The sequence below is a fragment of the Acinonyx jubatus genome, chromosome B3, assembly GCF_027475565.1.
Source record: "Acinonyx jubatus isolate Ajub_Pintada_27869175 chromosome B3, VMU_Ajub_asm_v1.0, whole genome shotgun sequence".
Taxonomy (NCBI): domain Eukaryota; kingdom Metazoa; phylum Chordata; class Mammalia; order Carnivora; family Felidae; genus Acinonyx; species Acinonyx jubatus.
In genome coordinates this window covers 9,494,073-9,511,507 of record NC_069386.1, presented here as the reverse complement: position 1 = coordinate 9,511,507, position 17,435 = coordinate 9,494,073, and positions in this window count along the sequence as shown.

The window sequence follows — 17,435 nt, the reverse complement described above, 5'->3', positions numbered from 1 at the left end:
ATAAAAAAAGAACCAGAGATGAAGAACTCAATAAATGAACTTAAAACTCCACTAGATGGAATAAATAAACTAGAGGAATCAGAAGAACAGATCAGCATCCTGGAGGATTGTGATGGAAAGCAATCAAGCTGAGCAAGTGAGAGAAAAAAAACAAAGTAAAACTAGACTTAAGGAATTCAGTGATTCCATCAAGCATAACGACATTCACATTTCTCGGGACCTAGAAGGACAAGACAGAGAATAGGGGTCAGAAAATTTACTTAAGTAACAGCTGGAAACTTCCCAAATCTGGGGAAGGAAACGTATCCAGATCCAGGAGGCACAGAGAGCCCCCCACAAAATCAACTCAAGGAGAGCCACACCAAAACATACAGTAATTAAAATGACTAAAAGTAGTGATAAAGACCATGGTAAAAGCAACAAGAGAAAACAGTTACACACAATGGAAACTCTATTAGGCCATCTGCAGATTTTTCAGCAGAAACATTGGAGACTAGAAGGGAGTGGCATGATATATTCAAAGTACTAAAGGAAAAAAAATCTGCAGCCAAGAATATTGTAGCCATCAAGTCCATCATCCAAATAGAAGGAGAGATAGAGTTTCTCAGACAAAAACTAAAGTAGTTCATGGCCACTAAACCAGTCCCAAAGAAATATTAAAGAGGATTCTTTGAATGTAAAGGAAAGACCCTAAGTAGGAGTAAGAAAAGTAGGAAGCACAAAAGCAGTAAAAGTAAATATATCCATAAAAACCAGTCAAGGGACTCAAAATAAAAAGATGCAAAGTTATGACAGACACCATATACCTAAAATATGAGGGGGAGAGGAGTAAAGAATGGGTTCAAACTAAGTGACCATCAACTTAATATAGACTGTTACATGCAGAAGGTACAAAGCTAATGGTAACCACAAATCAAAAACCACTAATAGATACGCAAAGAAATCCAAATATATCACTAAATAAAATCAGTAAACCATAAAAGAGAGCAAGACAGGGCCAAAGATAAAATACAAAAACTACCACAAGTAACAAAATGGCAATAAATATATATCTATCAATAATTATTTTGAATATAAATGGATTCAACACTCCGATCAAAAGATACAGGGTAAGAGTAGATTTAAAAAAGACTTAATCTATATGCTGCCTACAAAAGACTCATTTCAGACCTAAAGACATCTGCAGATTGAAAGGGGATAGGAGTGCGTGGGTGGCTCAGTTGGTTAAGTGTCCAACTCTTGATAGCTCAGGTCATGATCTCACAAGTTCATGGGTTCAAGCCCCATGTCGGCCTCCATGCTGACAGTGCAAAGCCTCCTTGGGATTCTCTCCCTCTCTTGCTGCTCCTCTCCCACTCATGCTCGCTCTCTTGCTCTCTCAAAATAAATAAATAAACTTAAAAAAAAAAAGAAAGGGGATAGAGAGACATTGTTCATGCAAATGGATGTCAAAAGAAAGCCAGAGTAGCAATACTTAACATTGACAAAATAGACTTTAAAATAAAGGCTGTAACAAGACACAAAGAATGACACTATATAATCATAAAGGGAAGAATCCAACAAGAAGATACAACAATTGTAAATATTTATTCACACAACTTGGGAACACTCAAACGCATAAAACAGTTAATAACAAACATAAATGGAATAATTGATAGTATTATAATAACAGTAAAAGACTAACACCCCACTTATATCAATGGACAGATCATCCAAACAAAATAAACAGAAGCCATGGCTTTGAATGACACACTGGACCAGACTGGATTTAACAGATATATTCAGAATATTCCATCCTAAAACAGCAGAATACACATTCTTTTCAAATGCACATGTAACATTCTCCAGAATAGGTCACATAGTAGGCCACAAAACAAGTCCCAACAAACTCAAAAAGTTCAGTCATACCATGCATCTTTTCTGACAACAGTGCTGTGAACTACAACCACACACACACACACACACACACACACACACACACACACACATCTGGAAAGACCACAAATACATGGAGGTTAAATAACGTGCTACTAAACAATGAATGGGTCAACCAAGAAATCCCAGAGGAAATCAAAACATACATAAAGACAAATGAAAATGGAAACACAATGGTCAAAAATCTTTGGGATGCAGCAAAAGCAGTCCTAAGAGAGAAGTTTTTAGCAACACAGGCTGACCTCAAGAAGCAAGAAAAATCTCAAATAACCTAACCTTTCACCTAAAGGAGCTAGAAAAAGAACAAACAAAACGCTAAACAAGAAAAGGAAATAAAGATTAGAGCAAAAATAAATAATAGAAACTACAAATAAACAATAGAACAGATACACAAAAGTGATCAACCTCTAGCCAGGAGAGAGAGAGAGAGAGAGAGGGAGGGAGAGGGAGAAAGGACTCAAACAAAATCATGAAAGAGAAGTAACAACAAACACCACAGGAATAGAAACAACTCTAAGAGAATATTATGAAAAACTATATACCAACAAATTGGACAACCTAGAAAACAATGGATAAATTCCTAGAAACATATAACCTCCCAAAACTGAATCAGAAAGAAACAGAAAATTTAAACAGACCGATTACCAGCAATGAAATTGAATCAGTAATCAAAAACTCTCAACAAACAATTTTCTAGGACCAGATAGCTTCACAGGTGAATTCTACCAAACATTTAAAGAAGAGTTCATGGGAGATCCAACATGGCAGAGAAGTAGGGGGATCCGCAGTTCCCTTGTCCCTCAAACACACCAGTGTTGAGGCTAAAGGACTTTGAATTCCAAGAGTCCGGGCTGCAGAGTGACAGAGACATCTCCAGGGACCCACGGGGACAACCTGGTGGGCCATAGGTGTATGATTGTGAACTGGGAGAGATAAAACAGGTGGCATAGGCACAGATGGGAGGGATTCCCTTCAGAGAGACATAAGAGAAAGAGAGGCTGGGGAAGTATAGGACTGTATCTGAACTAGAGAAAACCCACGGACTGGGATGGACAAAGATCCAATCTCTAACTGCGGGGCTTTCTCGGGACTGGGTCCGGCTGCCCTGTTCGTGCGCCTTGGGAGGAGGGGAGCCAGCCCCGGGTTTGATACCTAGGTCAAGGCATAGTCTGCAGGGAGAGAAAGTGGTCCTCTACCTGGAGTGCTGTGGGAAGAAGGTATATAACCATCCAAAGGACAAGGACTGCCTGTGTCCACCAGCCAGAGGTCATATATCGGCAGCACAGAGGGGCTTTTCCCTGAAACCAGGGTGTACAGAACGGGACCCTTTAAGACATTGGGGTTTACATCCCAGCTGAGCGCCAGGGAGGTGTGGGCGTCAGCAGAGAGGGACAAACCACCTCGTTTGCGACTGCAGCACAGTGAGAACGACCTGAACAGAGTGGTTTGGGACACCCGGTCCATGGAGGAGAGACTGGGGTGTCACCATTTTTCTCCCAATCACCAATAAGGTGGGACCTCAGGGAACTGACCGCGGGCCCACAGGGGAGGCAGGACCCGCCCACACCAAGCCACGCCCCTCCACACCTGCTAACTGCGGATCTACTGGGGCGGGATTGACTGGGATGAACAAAACGCCTCCTCCAGACCAGCGCTGCCACTGCTTCCAAGGCCCCTAGCGGTTTTGCATTTCCTGATTTGATTCTTGGACAATTTTTGTTATATATATGGGTTTTTTTTCTTCCTTTTCTCCTTCTTATCTCTTCCCTCCTCTAGTCTGGCTATTCGGGTTGTTGGTTTGTTTAAGCAGACATATGATATATATATATATATATATATATATATATATATTCTATATATATATTTAATCTAATCTATATAAACCTTTTCTATATCTCTTTCTTTATTTTCCTCTCTCTCTCTCTCTCCCTTTCTGGATTAAGCCGTATTGTTTCTCTGCCTGGTCAATTTTCTTTTCTTGTTCCTCACCCCTGTCATTTCTCTCTTTGTATGGGATAAGGCCTCTTCCATCAACACTGCCCCACCTCATCATTTTGTTGTTGTTGCTGGTGTTTTGGGGGGCTTTTTGTGGGGTTTTTGTTTTTGTTTTGTTTTTTGTTTGTTTTCTTTTCCAGGGCTACTTCAATGAACAAATCAAAGCACACCTGGTGGAGGGTCCAAACCATCACTACAAGGAGGGAGATAAAGCAACCTGAGACGCAACAAAAGAGAGAAAGTAACACACTCCAAAAAACACTTCCTGAAGGGCCAGGCCCTGGACAACGTATGACCCCTCTTTACTATAATAGTGGTCGCAGGTGCAGGACACATAACAAGCTTTTAACACACATAAAGGACAGAAAACTAACCAAAATAGCCAAAATGACGAAACGGAAGAATTCTCCTCAAAAGAAATCCCAGGAAGAAATTACAGCTAAAGAATTGATCAAAACAGATATAAACAATATATCTCATCAAGAATTTAGAATAATAGTCATAAGATTAATCACTGGGCTTGAAAAAAGCATAGAAGACATCAGAAAATCTATTGCTACAGAGATCAAGGAACTAAAAAATAGTCATGATGAATTTAAAAATGCTGTAAATGAGGTGCAAAATAAACTAGAGGTGGTGACAGCAAGGATTGAAGAGGCAGAGGGGAGAATAAGTGAAATAGAAGATAAAATTATGGGAAAAGATGAAGCTGAGAAAAAGAGAGATAAAAAAATTTCTAGACCATGATGGGAGAATTAGAGAACAAAGTGATTCAATGAAATGTAATAATATCCATATCATAGGAGTTCCAGAAGAGAGAGAGAAAGGGGAAGAAGGTGTACTTGAACAAATCAGAGCTGAGAACTTCCCCAATCTGGGGAAGGAAACAGACAATGAAATCCAGGAAGCACAGAGAACTCCCTTCAGATGTAACTTGAATTGATCTTCTGCATGACATATCATAGTGCAACTGGCAAAATACAAAGATAAAGAGAGAATTCTGAAAGCAGCTAGGGACAAATTGGCCTTAACCTACAAGGGTAGACACATTAGGGTGGTAGCAGAACTATCTACTGAAACTTGGTAGGCCAGAAGGAGTGGCAGGAAATATTCAATGTTCTGAATAGGAAAAATATGCAGCCAAGAATCCTTTATCCAGGAAGGCTGTCATTCAGAATAGAAGGAGAGATAAAGGTTTTCCAAGACAAACAAAAACTGAAGGAGTTCATCACCACTAAATCAGCCCTACAAGAGATCCTAAGGAGGACTCTGTGAGTGGATGCTGCAAAGATCATAAGGGACCAGAGACACCACTACAAGCATGAAACCTACAGATAGCACAATGAGACTAAATCAATATCTTTCAGTAATAACCCTGAATGTAAATGGACTAAATGCTCCAATCAAACATAGGGCATCAGAATGGATAAAAAAACAACCCATCTATTTGCTGTCTACAAGAGACACGTTTTAGACCTGAGGACACCTTCAGATTGACAGTGAGGGGATGGAGAACTAGCTATCATGCTACTGGAAGTCAAAAGAAAGCTGGAGTAGCCATACTTATCTCAGACAAACTAGACTTTAAATGAAAGGCTGTAACAAGAGATGAAGAATGGCATTATATAATAATTATGGGGTCTTTCCATCAAGAAGAGCTAGTAATTATAAATGTTTATGAACCCAATTCGAGAGCACCCAAATATATAAAAACAATCACAAACATAAGCAATCTTATTGGTAAGAATGTAGTAATTGCAGGGGACATTAATTCCCCACTTACAACAATGGACAGATCATCTAGACAGAAAATCAATACAGAAACAATGGCCCTGAATGATACACTGGACCAGATGGACTTGACAGATATATTCAGAACTTTCCATCCAAAAGCAACAGAATACATATTCTTCTCGAGTGCACATGGAACACTGTCCAAGATAGATCACCTACTGGGTCACAAAATAGCCCTCAATGAATATAAAAGAGCTGAGATCATACCATGCACATTTTCATATCACAATGCTATGAAACTTGAAATCAACCACAGGAAAAATTTGGAAAACCTCCAAATGCATGGAGGTTAAAGAACATCCTATTAAAGAATGAATGCGTCAGCAAGGCAATTCAAGAAGAAATTTAAAAATATATGGAAACAAATGAAAATGAAAACATGACAGTGTGAACTCTTTGGGATGCAGCAAAGGCAGTCCTAAGAGGAAAATACATTGCAATCCAGGCCTATCTTGAGAAACAAGAAAAATCCCAAATATAAAATCTAACAGCACACTTAAAGGAAATAGAAGCAGAACAGCAAAGAAACCCCAAGGCTAGCAGAAGAAGAGAAATAATAAAGATCATAGCAGAAATAAACAATATAGAATCTAAAAAAAAACAAAACAAAACAGTAGAACAGATCAATGAAACCAAGAGTTGGTTTTTTTAAAAAATATACAAAATTGATAACCCCCTAGACAGACTTCTCAAAAAGAAAAGAGAGGGCACCCAAATAGATAAAATCATGAATTAAAATGGACTTATCACAACCAATCCCTCAGAAATACAATTATCAGAGAATACTATGAAAAATTATATGCCAACAAACTGGACAACCTGGAAGAAATGGACAAATTCCTAGACACCCACACACTACCAAAACTCAAACGAGAAGAAATAGAAAATTTGAACAGATCCATAACTAATGAAGAAATTGAATCAATTATCAAAAATCTCCCAGCAAATAAGAGTCCTGGGCCAGATGGCTTCCCAAGGGAATTCTACCAGACATTTAAAGCAGAGTTAATACCTATCCTTCTCAAGCTGTTCCAAAAAAATAGAAATGGAAGGAAAGCTTCCAGACTCATTCTATGAAGCCAGCATTACCTTGATTCCCAAACCAGACTGAGACCCCACAAAAAAAGAGATTTATAGCCTACTATCCCTGATGAACATGGATGCAAAAATTCTCAACAAGATACTAGCAAATTGAATTCAACAGCATATAAAAAGAATTATCCACCATGATTAAGTGAGATTCATTCCTGGGCTGCAGAGCTGCCTCAGTATTCACAAATCAATCAGTGTGATTCATCACATTAATAAAAGAAAGGATAAAAATCATCTGATCCTGTCAGTAGCTTCAGAAAAAGCATTTGACAAAATACAGCATCCTTTCTTAATAAAAACCCTCAGGAAAGTCAGGATAGAAGGAACATACCTAAACATCATAAAAGCCATATATGAAAAGCCCACAGCTAATACCATCCTCAATGGGGAAAAACTGAAAGCTTTCCCCCTGAGATCAGGAACATGACAAGGATGTCCCCTCTCACCACTGTTGTTTAACATAGTGTTGGAAGTCCTAGCAGCAGCAATCAGACCACAAAATGAAATAAAAGGCATCAAAATTGGCAAAGAAGAAGTCAAGCTTTCACTTTTGGCAGACAACATGATACTCTATGTGGAAAACCGGAAAGACTCCACCAAAAAGGCTACTAGAACTGATACATGAATTCAGCAAAGCCGTAGGGCACGAAATCAATGCACAAAAATTGGTTGCATTTCTATACACCAACAATTAATCAACAGAAAGAGAAATCAAGAAATTGATCCCATTTACAATTGCGCCAAGAACCATAAAATACCTAGGAATAAACCTAACCAAAGATGTAAAAGATCTGTATGCTGAAAACTATAGAAAACGTATGAAGGAAATTGAAGAAGATACAAAGAAATGGAAAAATATCCCATGCTCATGGATTGGAAGAATAGATATTGTTAAAATGTCAATACTACCCAAAGCCATCTACACATTCAATGCAGTCCCAATCAAAATTGCACTGGCATTTTTCTCAAAGCTAGAACAAACAACCCTGAAATTTGTGTAGAACCACAAAAGACCCTGAATAGCCAAAGTAATACTGAAAAAGAAAATGGAAGTGGGAGGCATCACAATCCCAGACTTTAGCCTCTACTACAGAGCTGTAATCATCAAGACAGTATGGTATTGGCACAAAAACAGACACATAGACCAATGGAATAGAATCAAGAACCCACAGTTGGACCCCAAAACGCATGGCCAATTAATCTTTAACAAAGCAAGAAAGAGTATCCAATGGAAAAGAGACAGTCTCGGGGCACCTGGGTGGCTCAGTCGGTTGAGCGTCCGACTTCAGCTCAGGTCATGATCTCACGGTTCACGAGTTCGAGCCCCACGTCAGGCTCTGTGCTGATGGCTCAGAGCCTGGAGCCTGCTTCAGATTGTGTGCCTCCCTCTCTCTCTGCCCCTCCCCCACACATATTCTGTTTCTCTCTCTCTCAAAAATAAATAAAAACATTAAAAAAAGTTTTTAAAAAAAGAAAAAAGACAGTCTCTTTAGCAAATGGTACTGGGAGAACTGGACAGCAACATGCAGAAGAATGAAACTGGGCCACTTTCTTACACCATACACAAAAATAAACTCAAAATGGATGAAAGACCTAAATGTGAGACAGAAAACCATCAAAACCCTAGAGGAGAAAGCAGGCAACAACTTTTTGACCTCAGCCCCAGCAATTTCTTGCTCGATACATCCCCAAAGTCAAGGGAATTAAAAGCAAAAATGAACTATTGGGACCTCATCAACATAAAAAGTTTCTGCACTGCAAAGGAAACAATCAACAAAACTGAAAGGCAATCGACAGAATGGGAAAAGATATTTGCAAATGACATATCAGATAAAGGGTTAGTATCCAAAATCTATAAAGAACTAAACCAAACTCAAGAACCAAAAAACAAATAATCCAGTGAAGAAATGGGCAGAAGACATGAATAGACATTTTTCCAAAGAAGACATCCAAATGGCTAATAGACACATGAAAAGATGCTCAACTTTGCTCATCATCAGGAAAATACAAATCAAAACCACAATGAGATACCACCTCACACTAATCAGAGTGGCTAAAATTAACAACTCAGGAAACACAGATGCTGGTGAGGATGTGGAGGAACGGGAACCCTCTTGTACTGTTGGTGGGAATGCAAACTGGTGCAGATGCTCTGAAAAACAGTGTGGGGATTCCTCAACAAATTAAAAACAGAACTACCCTACAACAAATAATAGCACTACTAGGAATTTATTCAAGGGATATAGGAGTGCTGATGCATAGGGGCACAGGTAGCCCAATGTTTATAGCAGCGCTTTCAACAATAGCCAAATTATGGGAAGATTCTAAACGTCCATCAACTGATGAATGGATAAAGAAGATGTGGTTTATATATACAATGGAATACTACTTGGCAATGAGAAAGAATGAAATCATGCCATTTGCAGCAATGTGGATGTAACTGGGAGGTATTATGCTAAGTGAAATAAGTCAGAGAAAGACAGTTATCATGTTTTCACTCATATGTGGAACTTAAGAAACTTAATAAAAGACCAAGGGAAGAGGAAAAAATAGTTACAAACAGAGAGGGAGGGAGTCAGCCCATAAGAGACTCTTAATACAGAGAGCAAACTGAGGGTTGATGGAGGGGTGGGGGAGAGGGGAACTGGGTGATGGGCATTGAGGAGGGCACTTGTTGGGATGAGCACTGGTTGTTGTATGGAAACAATGAACCACGGGAATCTACCCCCAAAACCAAGAGCATGCTTTACACACTGTATGTTAGCCAATTTGACAATAAATTGTATTTAAAAAAAGAAATTAGATAGGATTATATTCATTTTTGAGAAATGTTAAATAAAAACCATATGCACCTATAAATAAATAAATAAATAAATAAATAAATAAATAAATAAATAAAGGAGAAAGGTATTTCATGCAATAAAAGTCAATCATGTTGGGAAAAAAAATTAAAGAAGAGTTCATACCTATTGTTCTCAAATATTCCAAAAAATAGAAGGAAAGCTTCCAAATCCATTCTATGAGGCCAGAAAAACCTACCAAATCCAGATAAAGACACTAGAAAAAAAAAAGACACCACAAAAAAAGAGAACTACAGGCCAATACCTTTGATGAAAATAGATGCAGAAATCACCAACAAAAATTAGCAAGCCACATCCAACGATATATTTTAAAAAATCATTTACCATGATAGAGCAAGTGGAATTTATTCCCAGGATGCAAGAGTGGTTCAATATTTGCAAATCAATCAATGTGATACATCACATCAACAAGAGAAAGGATAAAAACTATATGCTCATTTTCATAGACACTGAAACTGTATTTTACAAAGTCCAACATCCATTCATGATAAAAGACCTCAGCAAGGGCACATTGCTGGCTCAGTCACTAGAGCATGCAACTCTTGACTGCAAGGTTCTGAGTTGAAACCCCATGTTGGGTGCAAAAATTACTTAAAAATAAAATCTTAAAGGGAAGGAGCCAAGATGGCAGAACAACATGGAAGGTTTTTTGTTTGTTTGTTTTTCGGGGGTTTTTTTTTGCGTCTCACGTCCATGAAATACAGCCATATCAACACTAAACTATCCTGCACACCTAGAAAACTGATTTGAGGATTAACACAAAAATCTACACAACCTGAACCACAGAACTACAGAACTCAGCTAAACATCAATGGACTAAAGGCTCCAGGGTAACAGAATGGATAAGAAAACAAGATCCATCTATATGCTGTTTACAAGAGACCCACTTTAGACCTAAAGACACCTTCAGATTGAAAGTAAGGGGATGGAGAACCATCTATCATGCTAATGGTCGACAAAAGAAAGCCAGAGTAGCCATACTTATATCAGACAATCTAGACTTTAAAATATAGACTGTATCAAGAGATGCAAAAGGGCATTATGTCATAATCAAGGGATCTATCCACCAAGAAGACCTAACAATTGTAAACATTTATGTGCCAAATGTACAGGCACCCAAATATATAAATCAATGAATCACAAACATAAAGAAACTCATCAATACTAATACCATAATAGTAGGGGACTTCAACACCCCACTTACAACAATAGACAGATCATCTAAACAGAAAATCAACAAGGAAACAATGGCATTTAATGGCACACCGGACTGGATGGACTTAACTGATATATTCAGAACATTACATCCTACAGCAGCAGAATACACATTCTTCTCCAGTACACATGGAAGATTCTCCAGAATAGACCGCATACTGGGACACAAATCAGCCCTCAACAAGTACAAAAAGATTGAGATCATACCGTGCATATTTTCAGACTACAATGTTATGAAACTCAAAATCAACCACAAGAAAAAATTTGAAAAGATAACAAATACTTGGAGACTGAAGAACATCCTACTAAAGAATGAATGGGCCAACCAAGCAGTTAAAGAGGAAATTAAAAAGTACATGGAAGCCAATGAAAATAACACCACAGCCCAAAACCTCTGGGTTGCAGCAAAGGCAGTCATAAGAGGAAAGTATATAGCAATCCAGGCCTTGCTAAAGAAGGAAGAAAGGTCTCAGATACACAACCTAACTTTATGCCTTAAAGAGCTGGAAAAAGAACAGCAAATAAAACCCAAGATCAGCAGAAGACAGGAAATAATAAAGATTAGAGCAGAAATCAATGCTGTCGAAACCAAAAAAAAAAGTAGAACAGATCAATGAAACGAGAGGCTGGTTCTTTGAAAGAATTAACAAAATTGATAAACCACTGGCCAGTTTGATCAAAAAGAAAAAGGAAGGGACCCAAATAAATAAAATCAATAATGAAAGAGGAGAGATCACAGCCAACACAACAGAAATAAAAACAATAATAAGAGAATATTATGAACAATTATATGCCAATAAAATGGGTAATCTGGAAGAAATGGACAAATTCCTAGAAACCCATACACTACCAAAACTGAAACAGGAAGCAATAGAAAATTTGAACAGACCCATAACCAGTAAGGAAATTGAATTAGTAATCAAAACTCTCCCAAAAAACAAGAGTCCAGGGCCAGATGGCTTTCCAGGGGAATTCTACCAAACATTTAAGGAGGAGTTAATACCTATTCTCTTGAATCTTGAAGTTGTTCCAAAAAATAGAAATGGAAGGAAAACTTCCAAACTCTTTCTATGAAGCCAGCATTACCTTGATTCCAAAACCAGAGACCCCACTAAAAAGGAGAACTACAGACCAATTTCTCTGATGAACATGGATGCAAAATCCTCAACAAGATATTAGCCAACCGGATCCAACTATACATTAAAAAAGTTATTCACCACAACCAAGTGGGATTTATACCTGGGATGCAGGGCTGGTTCAATATCCACAAAACAATCATTGTAATTCATCGCATCAATAAAAGAAAGGACAAGAACCACATGATCCTCTCAATAGATGCAGAGAAAGCATTTGACAAAGCATCCTTTGTTGATAAAAACCCTCAAGAAAGTAGGGATAGAAGGATCATACCTTGAGACCATAAAAGTCATATATGAAAGACCCACTGCTTATATCATCCTCAATGGGGAAAAACTGAGAGCTTTCCTCCTAAGGACAGGAACAAGACAGGGATGTCCACTCTTGCCACTGTTATTCAACATAGTATTGGAAGTCTTAGCCTCAGCAATCAGACAACACAAAGAAATAAAGGCATCCAAATCAGCCAGGAGGAGGTCAAACTTTCACTCTCCGCAGATGACATGATACTCTATATGGAAAACCCAAAGGATTCCACCAAGAAACTGCTATAACTGATTCATGAATTCAGCAAAGTTGCAGGATATAAAATCAATGCACAGAAATCGGTTGCATTCCTATACACCAACAACGAAACAACAGAAAGAGAAACCAAGGAATTGATCCCATTTACAGTTGCACCAAAAACCATAAAATACCTAGGAATAAATCTAACCAACGAGGTGAAAAATCTATACACTGAAACTATAGAAACTTATGGAAGAAATTGAAGAAGACACAAAAAAATGGAAAAATGGAAAAAATGGAAAAATATTCCATGCTCCTGGATAGGAAGAACAAATATTGTGAAAATGTCAATACTACCCAAAGCAATCTACATATTCAATGCAATCCCTATCAAAATAACACCAGAATTCTTCACAGAGCTAGAACAAATAATCCTAAAATGTGTATGGAACCGGAAAAGAAACCAAAGCAATCTTGAAAAAGAAAACCAAAGTAGGAGGCATCACAATCCCAGACCTCAAGCTGTATTACAAAGCTGTAATCATCAAGACAGTATGGTACTGACACAAGAACAGACACTCAGATCAAAGGAACAGAATAGAGAACCCAGAAATGGACCCACAAACGTATGGCCAACTAATCTTTGACAAAGCAGGAAAGAATATCCAATCGAATAAAGACAGTCTCTTCAGCAAGTGGTGCTGGGAAAACTTGCTGGGACAACGACATGCAGAAGAATGAACCTGGACCACTTTCTTACACCATACACAAAAATAAACTCAAAATGGATGAAAGACCTCAATGTAAGACAAGAAGCCATCAAAATCCTCGAGGAGAAAGCAGGCAAAAACCTCCTTGATCTTGGCTGCAGCAACTTCTTACTCAACATGTCTCTGGAGGCAAGGGAAACAAAAGCAAAGATGAACTATTGGGACCTCATCAAGATAAAAAACTTCTTCACAGCGAAGGAAACAATCAGCAAAACTAAAAGGCAACCGATAGAATGGGAGAAGATATTTGCAAACGACATATCAGATAAAGGGTTAGTATTCAAAATCTATAAAGAACTTATCAAACTCAACACCCAAGAAACAAATAACCTAGTGAATAAATGGGCAAAAGACATGAACAGACACTTCTCCAAAGAAGACATCCAGGTGGCCAACCGACGCATGAAAAAATGCTCAACTTCATTCATCATCAGGGAAATGCAAATCAAAACCACAACGAGGTACCACCTTACACCTGTCAGAATGGCTAACATTAACAACTCAGGCAACAACAGATGTTGGCGAGGATGCGGAGAAAGAGGATCCCTTTTGCATTGTTGGTGGGAACGCAAGCTGGTGCAGCCACTCTGGAAAACAATATGGAGGTTCCTCAAAAAGCTAAAAATAGAACTACCCTATGATCCAGCAATTGCACTACAAGGTATTTATCCAAGGGATACAGGTATGCTGTTTCAAAGGGGTACAGGCGCCCCAATGTTTATAGCAGCAGTATCAACAATAGCCAAAGTATGGAAAGAGTCCAAATGTCCATCGATGGATAAATGGATAAAGAAGAAGTGGTGTGTGTTACTCGGCAATCAAAAAGAATGAAATCTTGCCATTTGCAACTACATGGATGGAACTGGAGGGTATTATGCTAAGTGAAATTACTCAGTCAGAGAAGGACAAAAATCATGACTTCACTCATATGAGGACTTTAAGAGACAAAACAGATGAACATAAGGGAAGGGAAAGAAAAATAATATAAAAACAGGGATGGGGACAAAACAGAAGAGACTCATAAACATGGAGAACAAACTGAGGGTTACTGGAGGGGTTGTGGGAGGGGGGATCAGCTAAATGGGCAAGGGGCACTAAGGAATCTACTCCTGAAATCATTGTGGCCCTATATGCTAACTAAATTGGATGTAAATTAAAAAAAAAAATTAAGTAAAATCTTTTTAAAAAAGCCATTAGCAAAGTAGGTTTAGAAGGAACAGACTTCAACATCATAAAGGCCATGTATGAAAAACCCACAGCTAATATCATACTCACTGGGGTAAAACTGAGAGCTTTTCCTTAAAGACAGGTACAAGACAAAGATGTCCACTCTCAACACTTTTATTCAACATATTACTGGAAGTCCTGGCCACAGCAATCAGACAACAAAAAGGAATAAAAGGCATCCAAATTGGTAAGCAAGAATGAATTCAGTAAAGTCCCAGGATACAAAATCAATGTGTAAGAATCTGTTGCATTTTGCGGCACCTGGGTGGCTCAGTTAAGCGTCTGACTTTGGCTCAGGTCATGATCTCATGGTTTGTGGGTTCAGGCCCATGTCAAGCTCTGTGCTGACAGCCCAGAGCCTGGAGCCTGCTTTGGATTCTGTGTCTCCCTCTCTCTCTGCCCACTCATGCTCTGTCTCTCTCTCTCTCTCTCTCTCTCTCAAAAATAAATATAGATGTTAAAGAAATTCTTTTAATCTATTTTGTTTCTTCACAGTAATAATGAAACAGCAATAAGACAAATTAAGAAAATAATTCCATTTACAATTGTAAAATATTGATGAAAAACTGAAGATGACACAAATAGAAAGATATTCCATGTTCATAGATTGGAAGAAAAAAGATTATTAAAATGTCCATACCACCCAAAGCAATCTACAGATTTAATGCAATCCCTATCACAATACCAACAGCATTTTTCACAAAACTAGAACAAACAATCCCACAATTTGTATGGAACCACAAAAGACCCTGAACAGCCAAAGCAATCTTGAAAAAGAAAAACAAAGTTGGAGATATCATGATTCCAAATTTCAAGTGATACTAGAAAGCTGTAGTAATCAAAACAGTATGGTACTGGCACAAAAACAGACACATAAATCAATGGGACAGAATAGAAAGCCCAAGAAAACGCCCACAATTTTATGGTCAATTAATCTTTGCCAAAGGAGGCAAGAGTATGCAATGGGAAAAAGACAGTTTTTCAACAAACGGTGTTGGGAAAACTGGGCAGCCACATGCAAAAGAATGAAACTGGACCATTTTCTTCCACCATACACAAAAATAAACTCAAACTGGATTAAGGACCTGACAGTAAAACCTGAAACCATAAAAACCCTTGAAGAGAGCACAGGCAGTAATTTCTCTCTCATTGGCTGTAGCGATATTTTTCTAGATATGTCTCCTAAGGCAAGGGAAACAACGGTAAAAATAAACTACTGGGACTACATGAAAATGAAAAGCTTCTGCACAAAGAAGGAAACAATCAACAAAACTAAAAGGCAACCCATGAAATGGGAGAAGATATTTGCAAATGACATATCTGATAAAGGGTTAGTATCCAAAATATACAAAGAACTCCTAGAACTCAACACCAAAACACAAATACCAATCCAATTAAAAAATGGACAGACAAGGGGTGCCTGGGTGGCTCAGTTGGGTGAGCATCAAACTTTGGCTCAGGTCATGATCTTGTGGTTCACGAGTTCGAGCCCTGCGTCAGGCTCTGTGCTGACAGCTCAGAGCCTGGGGCCTGCTTCAGATTCTGTGTCTCGCTCTCTCTCTGCCCCTCCCCCACTTGCACTCGCTCTAAAAAATAAATAAACATTAAAAAAGTTTTTTTAAATGGATAGACAACATGAATAGACATTTTCCCCAAGAAGACATACAGATGGCCAACAGACACGTGAAGAGGTGCTCAAAAAAATAAAAATAGAAATAAAAAGATGCTCAACATCACTAATCGTCTGGGAAATACAAATCAAAACTCAATGAGATATCACTTCACACCTGTCACACTTCACACCTGCCTGCTATAAGAAAACAGCAGGCGTTGGTGAGGATGTGGAGAAAAAGGACCCCTCTTGTGCTGTTGGCGGGAATGCAAACTGGTGCAGCACTCTGGAAAACAGTATGGAAGTTTCTCAGAATGTTAAAAATACAAGTACCCTACGATCCAGTAATTGCACTACTGGGTATTTACCCATACAAATCACTAATTGAAAGGATACATACACCCCTATGTTTATGGCAGCATTATTTACAACAGCCAAATTATGAAAGCAGCCCACGTGTCCATCGATGGATGAACGGATGAAAAAGATGTGGTGTCGGGGCTCCTGGCCGGCTCAGTCGGTAGAGCATGCAAGTCTTGATGTCAGAGTGGTGAGTTCAAGTCCCACATGGGGCGTAGAGCTTACTTAAAAAACAAAGTATTACACACACACACACACACACACACACACACACACACACACACACACTGGAATATTATTCAGCCATAAAAAGAGTGAAATCTTGCCATTTGCAACAACATGAATGAGACTAGAGGGTATAGATTATGCGAAGGGAAATAAGCCAGTCAGAAAAAGACAAATACCATATGATTTCACTCATAGGTGGAATTTAAGAAACAAATGAACAAAACCAAAAAATAGACTTTGAACTGTGGAGAACAAACCGATGGTTACGGGGGGAGGGAAGTAGGTAAAGGGGATTAACAGCACACTTGCTGTGTTGAGCCCCGAGTCATGTACAGAATTGCTGGATCACTGCGCAGTATTCCAGAAACTAATAGATTGCTGTATGTTAATTAGGATGGAATTAAAATGCTTTAGGGGCGCCTGGGTCTGCTCAGGTCATGATCTCACTGGTCATGGGCTCAAGCCGCACCTCGGGCTCCAGGCGACAGTGCAGAGCCTGCTTGGGATTCTCTCTCTGCCTCTCTCTCTGCCCCTCCTCCACGCGCACGCCTGCAAGCTTTCTCTCTCTCAAATAAACAACCCCCCCCCCAAATGTTTTAAAGCATTTATGGCAAAAATAATAATATATAAAACATAAAATGAATGCGGAAAGATAAACACCATTTGCATGTAGCTGCCCGGGGATTTGGGGGGTCCGATCTC